The sequence below is a fragment of the Microtus oregoni genome, unplaced genomic scaffold (assembly GCF_018167655.1).
Source record: "Microtus oregoni isolate MIOR12 unplaced genomic scaffold, Mior012 000009F_ref0000495, whole genome shotgun sequence".
Classification (NCBI taxonomy): domain Eukaryota; kingdom Metazoa; phylum Chordata; class Mammalia; order Rodentia; family Cricetidae; genus Microtus; species Microtus oregoni.
Window position 1 is genome coordinate 33438015 of NW_024543068.1, and position 14564 is coordinate 33452578.

Genomic DNA, 14564 nt, shown 5'->3' on the forward strand with positions numbered 1-14564 from the left:
AACTCTATAAGGAGCCTCTTTGATGCCCATCATCCTCTAAAAGTTATTAGTGCTGCCAAGAGCAGATGTGTCTCACTGTCATGAAAAGTCCTAAATTTATAAAACATTTTAAGTGCCATATTATGTAGTCTTTGAAAGATTTGAAGAATGCCTATCCATCTGAAATATATCTCTGTATATCTAGAAAACCTAACTAGCATGACTACAAGCTTTACTATTATAGATTAATCTTTATTAACCTATATTTCTCAATTATACATTACATTTTAAATGACCAGTACAATCACAATACCTTAATAAAGAGAAGAAATATACATTGACCTTAAATTAGTATCAATAAACCAAGATCCATACTGATGCAAAGTAGTCATCTCTATATCATATCCCCATTTAAATATAAACAAACACTTATAAACAATATTTGGGAATTTGGGTGTAGTTCTCTCCAAACTGCTTCCTGTTTTTTGTTGAGCAAAGTATTTTGGGGGTGTTCACGGTGATGTTTCAGTGGGTCTTGGTCCATCAAACCACATCAGTCTGAAAGGATTCTACAAGTTTTCAAATTCTGGAAACAAAAGAAGAACCTCTTTTCCAAAGCAACATATTCTTAGACCCATATTTTGAAGTCAAGACACCTTTAAGGTATATATGTTGATTACTTACCTCCTTCACAGTCAAAAAATTCAAAAAAAACAATAATATGCATAATCCAGACTCTCTGTGTATATTCCATCTTTACATGGCTTATTTTTCTTTACTCCTTTTACCTATGACAGTCTGTACTCTTTCTCTTTGAATATTTTACGTTTTTTTAAAAAAAGACATTTACTTTTTTTTATAACTGTAAGTATTCTTTTTCTTTTCTCTACCAAGTTTACATACATTTATTCAACACTGAGATCCACTTAGAAGTCTTTATTATTTGCATCTGTCAATATTGTGCATCTGTAATTTTTGTGACAAAGATGAATTCTTTAAAAAATATAAGGTTATCAATACAATTCTTCTTTTTATAAAAGAAGAAAATCTTTTATTGATTTTTGTTGAGCTCTACATTTTTCTCTGCTCCACTTCCTATCTCTCCCCCCCCCTTCAACCTTCACCCACTGGATGTTATAGAAGAGAAAGTGGAAAGTACAGAACGCATTGGCACAGGAGACCACTTCCTAAATATAACCCCAACAGCACAGACACTGAGAGAAAAATTAATAAATGGGACCTCCTGAAACTGAAAAGCTTCTATAAAGCAAAGGACACGGCCAACAAGACAAAACAGCAGCCTACAGAATGGGAAAAAATCTTAACCAACCCCACATCAGACAGAGGGCTTATCTCTGAAATATACAAAGAACTCATAAAATTGGACACCAGAAGATCTCATAATCCTATAAAAGAAATCTTTAATAAATAAATAAATTAAAAAGAAGAAGAAGAAGAAGAAGAAGAAGAAGAAGAAGAAGAAAAGGAGGGGAAGCAGGAGTTCAAGGCCACCCTCAGGCACATAGCCAGGTCAAGACCAGTCTGGCTTACTTGAGACTTTGCCCCATAAAACAAAAATTTAAAGACAGTCTTTAAAAAAAATGCCTGTGAACTTTAACAAATATTTTTATATCTGTCATTGTTGTGGCAACTGATACTTAGTGCAGTAATAATAAAAGGCAATGCCTTTGATACACTGGAAAAAAATAGAGTACAGACGAAAACAGAGAACTCTCACACAGAGGAATCTAAAATGACTGAAAGACACCTAAGGAAATGTTCAACATCCTTAGTCATCAGATAATGCAAATCAAAACAACTCTGAGATTCCATCTTACACCTGTAAGAATGGCCAAGATCAAAAACACTAATGACAACTTATGCTGGAGAGGTTTCAGAGTAAAGGGAACACTTCTGCATTGCTGGTGGGAGTGCAAGCTGGTACAGCTCCTTTGGATGTCAGTGTGGCAATTTCTCAGAAAATTAGGAAACAACCTTCCCCAAGATGACTTCGTAAAATGCTAAGCAAGTGCTTCTTAAAAACCTAAGTTACGCCGGGCAGTGGTGGCGCACGCCTTTAATCCCAGCACTCGGGAGGCAGAGGCAGGCGGATCTCTGTGAGTTCGAGGCCAGCCTGGTCTACAAGAGCTAGTTCCAGGACAGGAACCAAAAGCTACGGAGAAACCCTGTCTCGAAAAATCAAAAAAAAAAAAAAAAAAAAAAAAAAAAAAAAAAAAAAAAACCCTAAGCTACATTGTCGCTAGCACAAACAAAGATCTGCCTGCTTGCTCTGTTCAGGCCAGCATGGCGGAGTTGTTCACTGCCTCTGAGAGCCATATACATTGCTGCATTATTAGGCACACAGTGGGTCTATGTTGCCATTATGCAAGTTGTAGCATTCTGCTCACAGAAACCATTTAAATACTCTGTGGCTAAATCTCCACAAAGAGTGGAGTTCTCGCTGGCTGCATGACCCAGAAAGCTGAGGCTTTTTTGTGCTGCTGCTAAATCAGGAAAACTTTTCTAAAAGGACTCATGGTGTTAAGCCATGCTTAACTGTTTTTGTTTTTGTTTTTGTTTTTGTTGTTGCTGTTTTTTTTCCCCCCTAGAATTCCTTCCCAAGTTCTCTCAGGTTTTATGTTGATTTAGCTAGCACACATTGGAGCACCAATTTTAACTAAGGCCTAAAGTAACTGACAGACCATTTTCACAGGGAGAAAATGTCTCAAACCATCTTACCCTGTCTTGGTAAAATTTGACAGTCTTTTCTTTCTTGTATCCTGCTTGTCGTGTCCAGAAATCATGCATTTTGCCATATTTCCTATCTGGAGTTTCTCAGTTCACCTCAGCTTTTTGGATTACTAACCTTTTAGGATACATAATGAAAATCAAAATAATCTAAATCATTCCAATTTTATTTTGGAATATGTCTTCTTTCATGCATATTTGGCATTAATTATATCAGTGTTTAATCATCTGGTATTCATTATATCTGATTACATATGTAGCAAATGTTTTTATGATTTTAATATTACTAAGTAGCTGGAAGATATGATCAAGAATTATAAAACATGCATTTGTAATTTGTATTCCTTCAATATGCTGTGATTAACTAGCTATAAAGATTTGTCTTTGAAAATTAAAACCCAGAGGCTAAGGGCACTGCTCGATATATACTAGCACCTTTAATGCATCTATGCAGAATTAGGTTCACAAGCTCAATGCCCACTTAGAACATGCAAATATGCCAGCCCACTGGTGCTTGCAGCAAAGGAGGAAGGAGCATTGGCTAATAAAGGCACTGCCCTGGCCCATTTTATTGGTTAGAGGATAGGTGGGAGGAGTAAACATAACAAAATGCTGGGAGGAAGAGGAAGTGAGGACAGAGACTCCAAAGCTCTCCTCTGAGGAGCAGACGCCTGAGAGAGACGCCATGCCCCGCTCCCGGGATGAAGCTCCGACCCAGGATGGACATAGGCTAGAATCTTCCTGGTAAGCGCACCTTGGGGTGCCATACACAGATGATTAGAGATGGGCTAAATTAATATGTGAGAATTAGCCTAGAAGAGAATGGGCCAAGCAGTGCTTAAAAGAATAGAGTGTCTGTAATTATTTTGGGGCATAAGCTAGCCAGGCAGGCGGCTGGGGGTGCTGAAAACGCAGTCCCGCCGCCCTTATTACTTCATACCACACAGAGATACATATACGCAATAACTTTCAAAACATTGGGTTATCTGTGAATATATCTTGGTTTTAGAGTCCCATGAGTAAGTATTTATTTATCCAGTTATTTCTAGAAGTAATGATTCTACTGTTATGACAGAAATACCTAAGAGAATAATGTAACCTACTTCATCATAATATTTACAATGTTTTGTTTATTTTCTGTCAGATGATTAGTTTCAATTCTTCATAAGTAATAATTTCAAAATTCAATAAAGCCATTTTATTTAACCATGTCTTTGGCATTAGAGAATTCAGTAATTTGCTATTCTTTGAGATTCTGTGTTAATAAAAAATGTAATCTAGGAAACTGGTTTCTAAAACCTGAATCTATTGACGAACACTTAAATTATGATGATATCTCCTATTAGTGAACTGATTTACAACATTTATATTGAATTAGGGAAAACACTGTCATGTATAAGAAATACGTTTATGTATAATGTGTTCAATGTACTCCAGTATGTCATCCCCAAATATTTATGTTCCATCCCTAAGTCACACAAATGCGAATTCCACTAACAATATCCAAAATGTCTGTCTGGGCTCAGCTCAGGCTGAAACATGGACAGGGTAAAACAGAAGGATTGCTACTGGATAGACAGAAGCTTACACCAAGAATACCTCAGAAACCTGTGGAATGGGTTTCTACCTGGCAGGAAGAGGCACTTCCCTTACCTTTGGCAAATTGGGCATATAGTTCACTACTACCACATACATGTAACACATACTAAAAGGCCCTTCTCTAGCATCCAAGCTGTTCTGGTTTGCATAAACATACAACACACACACACACACACACACACACACACACACACAACTACTTGTTTTCCTTAAAATCAACAAGGTTTCATGGCAATTTTGGAAAACTCATGTGCTTTTGGCTCTTTTTTTCTCTTCCACCAAGAAATAGGCACACAAGAGTTCCTCATATTTCCAACATGCTATATTATTACCCATGGAGCAAGCTAGTTCAATGGGTTTTCAGTGCACTGGCTTAACATTTTGATTGGTTGAAACCTTTAGAATCAGAAATACTTAGTCATTAACCAAAAAGAAAACTGAGTTCCAAGCATTTTGAAAGCTTTTATTTAAAGAAGCAAATGTTAAAAAGAATAAGAGACTGATTCAATATATAAGACAAAAAGGTAGTGCTTTAGTTTTAAATTGCCATTAAGTACAAGGACAGGTACAATAATATATTGAAAATATAAAGGTGCCAAACAGGTTTCTAGCTATGAGACACACTGAAAACCAAAATCAACTCTGTTTTCAAATTGAGTTTATCTTCTTGTAAGCATGATGATAAAATAAATAAGCTAGTAGTATGATATAGGCAGAGAGAAGTTCACAGCTCTCTCTTTCTCTCTCTTATACCAGCTATGAATGTTAGTTTAGATGAGATACCTGGAAACAATCTTTGAATATATGATATTATAACTTTGACCTTTTACTTGAATGAAGAATAAGTGTAGACTTGAAACATCAAAAGAAAGATCATTAAACACAAAGGAACAACAGATAGAAATCTTGAGACCAAGTGGGATTAATATCATAAAACAATGGAATCAAAATAGCTGAGAATCAGAGGAAAATATAAACAGAATCTGAAGGTGAGCCAGGTAATCTAGGTTTTGGAAAACAAAGGAATGCTGTTGCTATTTGTCCTCTAAGAATGTCCTAACATAGGCACCTAATGGTTGGCAATCTTCCTGGCTATATTTTGGTTCAGTCCATTGGATTTCTTTTGCCCTCACCTGTACTAAGCATTTTAGGAAATGAACCACTTTAGAAGGAAACAATTCATGCAAACTGGCTCTTAGACAATGCTAAGCATTTTAGGAAATGAACCACTTTAGAAGGAAACAATTCATGCAAACTGGCTCTTAGACAATGCATAAGTTTGTTATTCAGCAAGTGAATTGACTGAGCCTGTTTGCCATTGTCTCTCAGAATTTTCCTGTGAGCTTTAAGTTTAGATATTTGACTGTTTCAAGGTATAACTGTAAGTAATTGAGCACCTTGATAAAAATATGTAAAATGATGTGCTTTGAAGTTTAAAATTCATATTGAGTGTTTGGGGGATGTATGTTGTTAAGAGTGAGGTAGGAAAGTCCATTCCACAGACTAGTACACTAATTCTTACAGGATATGTGGTTTAAAGAATGATTATGTTTGTTTGTTTTTTCTTTAGAATAGATAAAGGAATGGCAGTAGTGAATAAATAACTAAGAATATTTAAAGTCTTTAGCTGAGAAACACTTTTAAATATAAAATAAAAGGACTTTGAGTGAAAGAAAATTCAATTACAAACTCTGTATTTGAGTTGGATAATAAATATGATGGAGTTATAGGAACCATATTTATGAGTGATATTCACATTCTGGTCACTGAGGCCACAGTTGTGCTATGTATTAGGAACACAGAGAAATAAAGGTCAACTTCTCTACAATGGATGGATCCTGCCTGGTCCTAAACTCTAAGGTTGATGTTATTGTTAGGGTCACAGCTACAATCTGTTCAGGAAATTCTATGGAAGAGAAGGTAGAAAGATTGTAACTAGAAAGGAAGACACTAAGGAAACAAGGCCTTCTAGACACAATAGGAGTGATGCAGATTTGAACTCATAGAAACAGTGGAAACATGTACAGGTATCAGCCAGAAAGGGTTCTAGTACTGAGAGGGGAAGTGAAAACAACCACATACCCATAACTGAGAAGTTATCTTCAATTGATAACTTCTCTCAAAGGAAAAACTAGTTTTGTAGTTTTTATTTTCCAAAAGAATCTCACTGAATATTACCCACCTTTAAGATCAGGCTCCATGCTCAGACAGCCAACACCAAATAGACTCAATGGCATTTTCTGAAGCATTGTGACACACAGTGTTTTGTCTGGGTATTTTTTTTTTTTGAAAAAAAATTTCTGCCTCCTCCCCGCCTCCCATTTCCCTCCCCCTCCTCCCACTCCTCTCCCCCTCCTCCCACTCCTCTCCCCCTTCCACCACTCCTCTCCCCCTCCCCCTACTCCATTCCCCCTTCCTCTCGAGTCTGAAGAGCAGTTTGGATTCCCTGACCTGTGGGAAGTCCAAGGTCCTCCTCCCTCCATCCAGGTCCAGGAAGGTGAACATCCAAACAGGCTAGGCTCCCACAAAGCCAGTTCATGCAGTAGGATCGAAACCTAGTGCCACTGTCCTTGGCTTCTCATCAGCCCTCATTGTTCGCCATGTTCAGAGAGTCTGGTTTTATCCCATGCTTATTCAGTCCCAGTCCAGCTGGCCTTGGTGAGCTCCCAATAGATCAGCCCCACTGTCTCAGTGGGTGGGTGCACCCCTCGCAGTCCTGACTTCCTTGCTCATGTTCTCCCTCCTTCTGCTCTCCATTTGGACCTTGGGAGCTCAGTCCGGTGCTCCAGTGTGGGTCTCTGTCTCTATCTCCATCCATCGCCAGATGAAGATTCTAAGGTGATATGGAAGATATTCATCAGTATGGCTATAGGATAGGGTCATTTCAGGTTCCCTTTGCTTATCTATTATGGTTTTTTTTTTACTTTTTTTGAGTTTTTTTTGTATGTGTGTGTGTGTGTGTGTGAGAGAGAGAGAGAGAGAGCGAGAGAGAGAGAGAGAGAGAGAGAGAGAGAGAATGTGTCTCAGTGTCTGTATATGTTTCTTGTGATTTTTCTTTGGCTATTTTCATTTTCTGTTCTGATTCATTTCTTTTTATTTTTTTCTCCTCCATATTTTTTCTTTTTCTTTCCTCCTCCTCAACATCATCATCATCATAATCAATCCTCATAATTTTAAATTCCTGCTTTTTATTCTAATGAGAGAATGAAAGAATGAGTGTGGATTTGGGTGGGCAGGGAAGTGGGTAAGATCTGGAAAGTGTTGGGAAGGGGAAACTTTAATACAAATATATTTTATTAAAATGATATTTTCAATAAAAAAGTATTTCCTCTTCCAATGGGGGAAAAACAGGAAAGAAAAAAGAAACATGTCCGGAGATCACAGAATAGATAAGACAAGAAAAAGGATAATTTAGACTTTAGAAAATAATATATGATGTGGTTGAAACATAAAGAAGACAAATGTTACAAGAGGGTAGAGTGTCAAGTAGCGATCATCTATTCCTTTAACTTTTAGAGGCTAGGTAGAAAATACAATGATCTAATATTACCTAAAACTTCAGCCAATTGAGCATTCTTTTTATTATCATTCCTATGTTTATTTGGATGAAAATTTCTGTGTATCCACCCCATTTGATCTGTGTTAACATTCACCAAAGACATAAATTTTGCTCCTATACTAATGGACATAATGGAATATGGAGGCATATACAGGAGAACCATATAGATGCATTCATGAAGTTGTCTATATAACTACACTATTTATACTCCCAATAATAAATATATAATTTATATTTCCCAATTCTAGGAAGCACAGAAAAGAAGCCTCCACTTATCATAAGTAATTAAGTACATCACTAGAGATAAGACAAGTTTATTAGTGTAACAGCTGGATCAGATCCCTTCAACATAAGTGAATTAAAGAATTGAAAACTATGATAATCGTTAATCATGGAATCTGAAATTGAAAGGTATGTATGGTGTACAGCAACCTATTTGAGTTTGAAGAGCTTCAGCATTTACAATATTTCACAATGGTTAGGAATAATGATGCTCCTGAATGCTATGACAATTTGCTATGTTCTTAGGCAAGTCATGCTTCGTACTTAATATTTAGTGGACTCATTTTGTAAACAATGTGAGGTGAAGACTAGATGGCCATAATAGGCATACAGCAACCACAGAATCATTTTAATGGGTAGATAGTCGTAACATGAGCTAATTAGAGACTGTGAGAATAAAAATGACAATGGATTATCAAAATTAAAAATAAGTTTAAAAAATTATAAAATGTAATTATAGGATTATTAAGTTCTTCATATAAAAATTATTTTGTCTAAATCTTTGGAAGTGTATAATACAATAATTTCTACCTTAGAGAAGGTGAGAAAAGCAGAGCAGGGTATTTATCTTGACTATGGTCCCTGAAAAAGTCAAAATTTGACTTATGTGTTTTAGTTACTTTTATGCTGTTTTAACAAAACACCCAACCAAAACAACTTACGTAAGAAAGAATTTGTATTAAACTTTTGTATTTAGTATATCATGACCAGTTATACATGATATCAGGAAACTGAGGCAGTTGGTCACACAGTGTTTACAATGAGGAAGAGGGAGACCTGTACCTGTGTTCAGCTCTCTTTCGCCTTTTATATTCAGTACAAAATTACAACATAACACAAAGTTTCAGTCACAATAGTACTGCATGTATTTTTCCTGTTTGTTAAATTTTCCTGGAATTACCTTCATACAGACTCTCAGAAGTGAATTTCTATGATAATTCTCAATCCCATCAAGTTGACAATGAATATTAGTCATCACAATGTTGGTGTTTTAGTTGTAGAAAATAAAATATGAGTGAGTATTGACATACTTTGAATATTGTGACACTGAGGAAAAGTTGGTGAAAACTAACATGTCAATCTTTTGTTCTATAGAGTGTCTGGTGACATTTCATTAGGTATATGAGTACAAAGAAGAATTAAAGATGTTCAACTTTTTATTATCATTACTCATGAAAAATTACTCATTTATGACACTTTAGAAATTTTCATTGTAATTCTACAGACCAAAAATAATAGCAACACTTTAAAAAGAAAGATCTCAGGTGCTTCCAGATGTTACAATCCAGGAAATATCAACAAAATGGAGAAACAGTAATACTGATGCCAAATTTATATAAGTGCATCTATTGTATAAATTCTATTGACATGGATAGAATGTAATTTATCCTACCCTATCTTGAAATTCTCAGACTTATGCCTGACAGAGAGCATGGATAGTTTACTGAGCACTTAATGAAGAAGCATTCTGTGTCATCTTATCTCCGATAAGCCGAACAAAATTTTATGTTCAAGAAACTAGAAATATGGCACAGTCCCGCTTTAGATTTTTGTCATTTAAATTAGTCCTATATCAGGAGCTGGAGAGGACTATGAGAAAATGGTTATATATGGCCCTATAAATTAGTGTCATTGCTATAAATATATCTACAGGAAATAGTTCTGGGGACGGTTTCTAGGATGTAGGAAAGGCAAACTTCAGATATGGGTATTGAATGAAATACACACCCACTATCAGAAGAGTTATACATTATTTCAAAGACTTAAGCAGTTCTTCCTTGTCTCATCTTCTACTACTCTTCCAGCTTATTAGAACTGAATAGGCGCTTTTCTTTAAGTACCAAATTTAACTTAGTAATGGCGTAGAATTGAGAAATTACGCTTTGTTCTTTAGTTAAATTTCAAGGTCATCCTAGACCTCAAAAGTGGTGACTAAATGGGTTTTACTTAACTGCTGTTATTTTCAATAGAGTTGCAAGAGTAATCATTTGCTCTCGCCCAAAATACTAAGTTTTGGGTAATATGTTTAGAGCCAAAGATGAAATTTTCCCTTATTCAAATAACACAGATAGGAAAGTCTTCTAAATAATCTATTCCTTTGTTCACGGCTAGTGGTCCACCGTGTACCTTGCACTGTCCTTTTCTGATTAAACTTTCTTAGCTGTTGAATGTTTTATATATTTAGCAGCATATGATATTTTATCAAACTTGTAGTTATATTCATTATATCTGATGGACTTGTCTGTTGAAAAGCAGAGGAGAAATCACAAGGGCTACAAATTTTTATCCTAAGAATATTAAAAATACAGATCAAATTTATGAAAAACAGTGAAAATCTGACATTATACAAACTGAGAATTCAATTTTTTATTTATACCAATTGTATTTTCACTTTCACATATATCAGTCTCTTGGTAACTCATCATGGTACATCTATACTTCTTTGTGTAGCCTTTTTCTTTCTTCCCTCATGGGGAACCACTCATTCCGGACTCCCAGCCCATCCTCATTTTCAAGTGTAACTTAGAAAAGCTAGGCGCGCCACTGCCCCTTCCTTCTTCCTCGGCGCTACCTGCGAGGTGGCTGCCATCTCCTTTGCGGCATCATGGCTGGCTTCCGGCCTCTGGTGAAGCCCAAGATCGTCAAAAAGAGGACCAAGAAGTTCATCCGGCACCAGTCAGTCCCATATGCCAAGATTAAACGAAACTGGCGAAAACCCAGAGGTATTGACAACAGGGTGAGGAGATGATTCAAGGGCCAGATCCTGATGCCCAACATTGGTTATGGGAGCAACAAGAAAACCAAGCACATGCTGCCTAGCGGCTTCCGGAAGTTTCTGGTCCACAACTTCAAGGAGTTGGAGGTGCTGCTGATGTGCAACAAGTCTTACTGTTCTGAGATTGCTCACAATGTTTCCTCCAAGAACCGAAAAGCCATTGTGGAAAGAGCAGCACAGCTGGCCATCAGAGTCACCAATCCCAATGCCAGGCTGTGCAGCGAAAGAATGAGTAGATGGCTTGTGTGCACGTTTTATTTGTGTTTAAATAACACCACAAAAATTAAAAAAAAAAAAGAAAAGCTAGAAACACTTACCAAGAACCCCAGTGACCACACCAAGCAGGATCCCAGTAGAATTCTTTATATGAAACACATAACAACCATACAATCCTAAGAAGCAGAGAAATTAATAGAAACTAAGCCACCAAACACATATGCAACAATGACAAGACCAGACAAGACCAAATACTAGTACTTAGAGTTATAGCCATCACAATCCCAGATGCATTAGCTACCAGCCTAAAAAGCAAATCAATAACAGCCATGACAATATGAAAGCCTAACATTTATATCAGTGCAGGCCATGAACCACCCCCCCCCCAAAAAAAAGAAAGAGTATAAGACAAAGACCTTAAAAGTACCTTAAAATGGCCTTTGTGAAAATGAGGTTATTAATAAGGAAATGAATAAATCCCTTAATAAAACCACAAACAAACAATGGAAGGAAGTTAATAAAACATTTGAAGAATTGAAATGGAAGTACAATCAATAGAGAAACCTCTAACTGACAGAAATCTAGAAATCAAAAATTTAGGAACTAGAACAGAAACTTCAGAAGTTTCAGAAACCTCACCAACAGAATATACGAGATGAAAGAATCTCAGGAATGAAGACACAATAGAAGAAATAGATACCTCGCTCTTTGTTTCTATGGCCTGCCTGCACCAAGCAGGGTAGGCACTTTGTTTGCCACCTGCCCACCAGCACAGAGGCCTGATCTCTCGGCGCCAGGAGACCCAGTGTTGGGGAGACCCAGCGTTGGGGAGAGACAACGTTGGGGAGAGCCAGCATTGGGTAGGCAAGGAGACCTGATCCGGTAAAGAAGATCCATAAGGGAGCATTTGCAAGAAGAGATGGGCAGACGCCAAGGCAAGAATTCGCCCAACAAGCTGAAAAGCAACAGGAAGCCACCAGAAACCAGCGACCTCACAACGGGAGGACATGAACACCTTAATCAAGAAGAAGTAGAAAAGATTGACTTCATGAAAGTGATTGACACCCTTAAACAGCATGTAAAAAATGCCCTTATAGAAATGGATGAGAAATATAACAGAAAGTTTGAAGAACTGAATAAATCGGTGAATGATACCCTAGAAAACCAAGGAAAAACAATCAAACAGATAATGGAAATGGTGCAAGACTTGAAAACTGAAATGGAGGCAAAGAAGAAAACACAAACAGAGGGCCGGCTGGACATGGAAAATTTAAGTAAACAAACAGAGTCTACAGAAACAAGCATAACCAACAGAATACAAGAGATAGAAGAAAGAATCTCAGATTCTGAAGATACCATAGAGAAAATAAACACTCTGATCAAAGAAAACAGCAAGTCCAACAAACTCTCATCACAAAATATTCAGGAAATATGGGACACAATAAAAAGACCAAACCTAAGAATAATAGGAGTAGAAGAAGGAGAAGAAGTGCAGCTCAATGGTCCAGAAAATATATTTAATAAAATTATAGAAGAAAACTTTCCCAACCTAAAGAAAGATATACCTATGAAGGTTCAAGAAGCATACAGAACACCAAATAGGCTGGATCAAAAAAAAAAACATCCCCTCGCCATATAATTATCAAAACACAAAGCATACAAAATAAGGAAAGAATATTAAGAGCTGCAAAGGAAAAAGGCCAAATTACTTATAAAGGTAAACCTATCAGACTTACACCTGACTTCTCCATGGAAACCATGAAAGCCAGAAGGTCCTGGATAGATGTACTCCAGAAACTAAGAGACCATGGATGCAAGCCCAGATTATTATACCCAGCCAAGCTTTCGTTCACTATAAATGGAGAAAATAAAATTTTCCAGGATAAAAACAAATTTAAACAATACGCAGCCACAAATCCAGCCTTACAGAAAGTAATAGAAGGAAAATCACTAACCAAGGAGTCCAACAATGACCACAATAACTCAGACATCTAGAGACCCTTCACCAACACAAATCAAAGAAGGGAAACACACAGACTCTACGACTAAAAAAATGACCAGAGTTAACATCCACTGGTCATTAATATCACTTAATGTCAATGGACTCAACTCACCTATTAAAAGGCACAGGCTAAGAGATTGGATACGAAAACAGGATCCAACATTCTGCTGTTTACAAGAAACACACCTCAACCACAAAGACAGGCACTACTCAGAGTAAAGGGCTGGGAAAAGGCTTATCAAGCAAATGGACCTAAGAAACAAGCAGGTGAGGCCATACTAATCTCTAACAAAGTTGACTTCAAACTTAAATCAATCAGAAGAGATGGAGAGGGGCATTTTATACTCATAACAGGAACAGTTCAGCAGGATGAAGTCTCAATTCTGAACATCTATGCCCCTAATATAAAAGCACCCACATACATAAAAGAAACATTGCTAAAACTCAAGGCAGCCATCAAACCACACACACTGATAGTAGGAGACTTCAACACTCCTCTCTCACCAATGGACAGGTCAATCAGACAGAAACCTAACAGAGAAATAAGAGAATTAATGGAGGTAATGGATCAAATGGACTTAACAGACATCTATAGAACATTCCACCCAAATAGGAAAGAATATACCTTCTTCTCTGCAGCTCATGGAACCTTCTCAAAAATTGACCACATAGTCGGTAACAAAGCAAACATCCACAGTTACAAAAAAATATTAGTAACCACCTGTGTCTTATCAGATCACCATGGATTAAAGTTAGAATTCAACAACAATGCTACCCCCCAAAAGCCTACAAACTCATGGAAACTGAACAGTCAACTACTGAACCATACCTGGATTAAGGAAGAAATTAAGAAAGAAATTAAAGTCTTCCTTGAATTCAATGAAAATAAAGAAACAACATACTTAAACAGATGGGACACTATGAAAGCAGTCCTAAGAGGAAAGTTCATAGCACTAAGTGCCCACTTAAAGAAAACAGAGAAAGCTCACATTGGAGACTTATCAGCCCAACTGAAAGCTCTAGAAAAAAAAAAAGAAGCAGACTCACCTAGGAGGAGTAGAAGACTGGAAATAATCAAACTGAGGGCTGAAATCAACAAAATAGAAACACAGAAAACAATCCAAAGAAACAATGAAACAAAAAGCTGGTTCCTGGAGAAAATCAACAAGATTGACAAACCCCTATCCAAACTAATCAAACGGCAGAGAGAGAATTTGCAAATTAATAAGATCAGAAATGAAAAGGGGGACATAACCACAGACACAGAGGAAATTCAGAGAATCATTAGATCTTACTACAAAAGCCTATTTGCCACAAAACTGGAAAATGTAAAAGAAATGGACACTTTTTTAGATAAATACCATATACCAAAGTTAAACGAGGACCAGGTGAACAATCTAAAT

The 14564-nt window shown here is 36.8% G+C and overlaps 1 pseudogene; it reads left to right on the top strand.

The window, feature by feature from the left end:
• The first annotated feature begins 10707 nt into the window (after window positions 1-10707).
• Window positions 10708-14564, top strand: part of LOC121452153 — a 166184-nt pseudogene continuing 162327 nt past the window's right edge.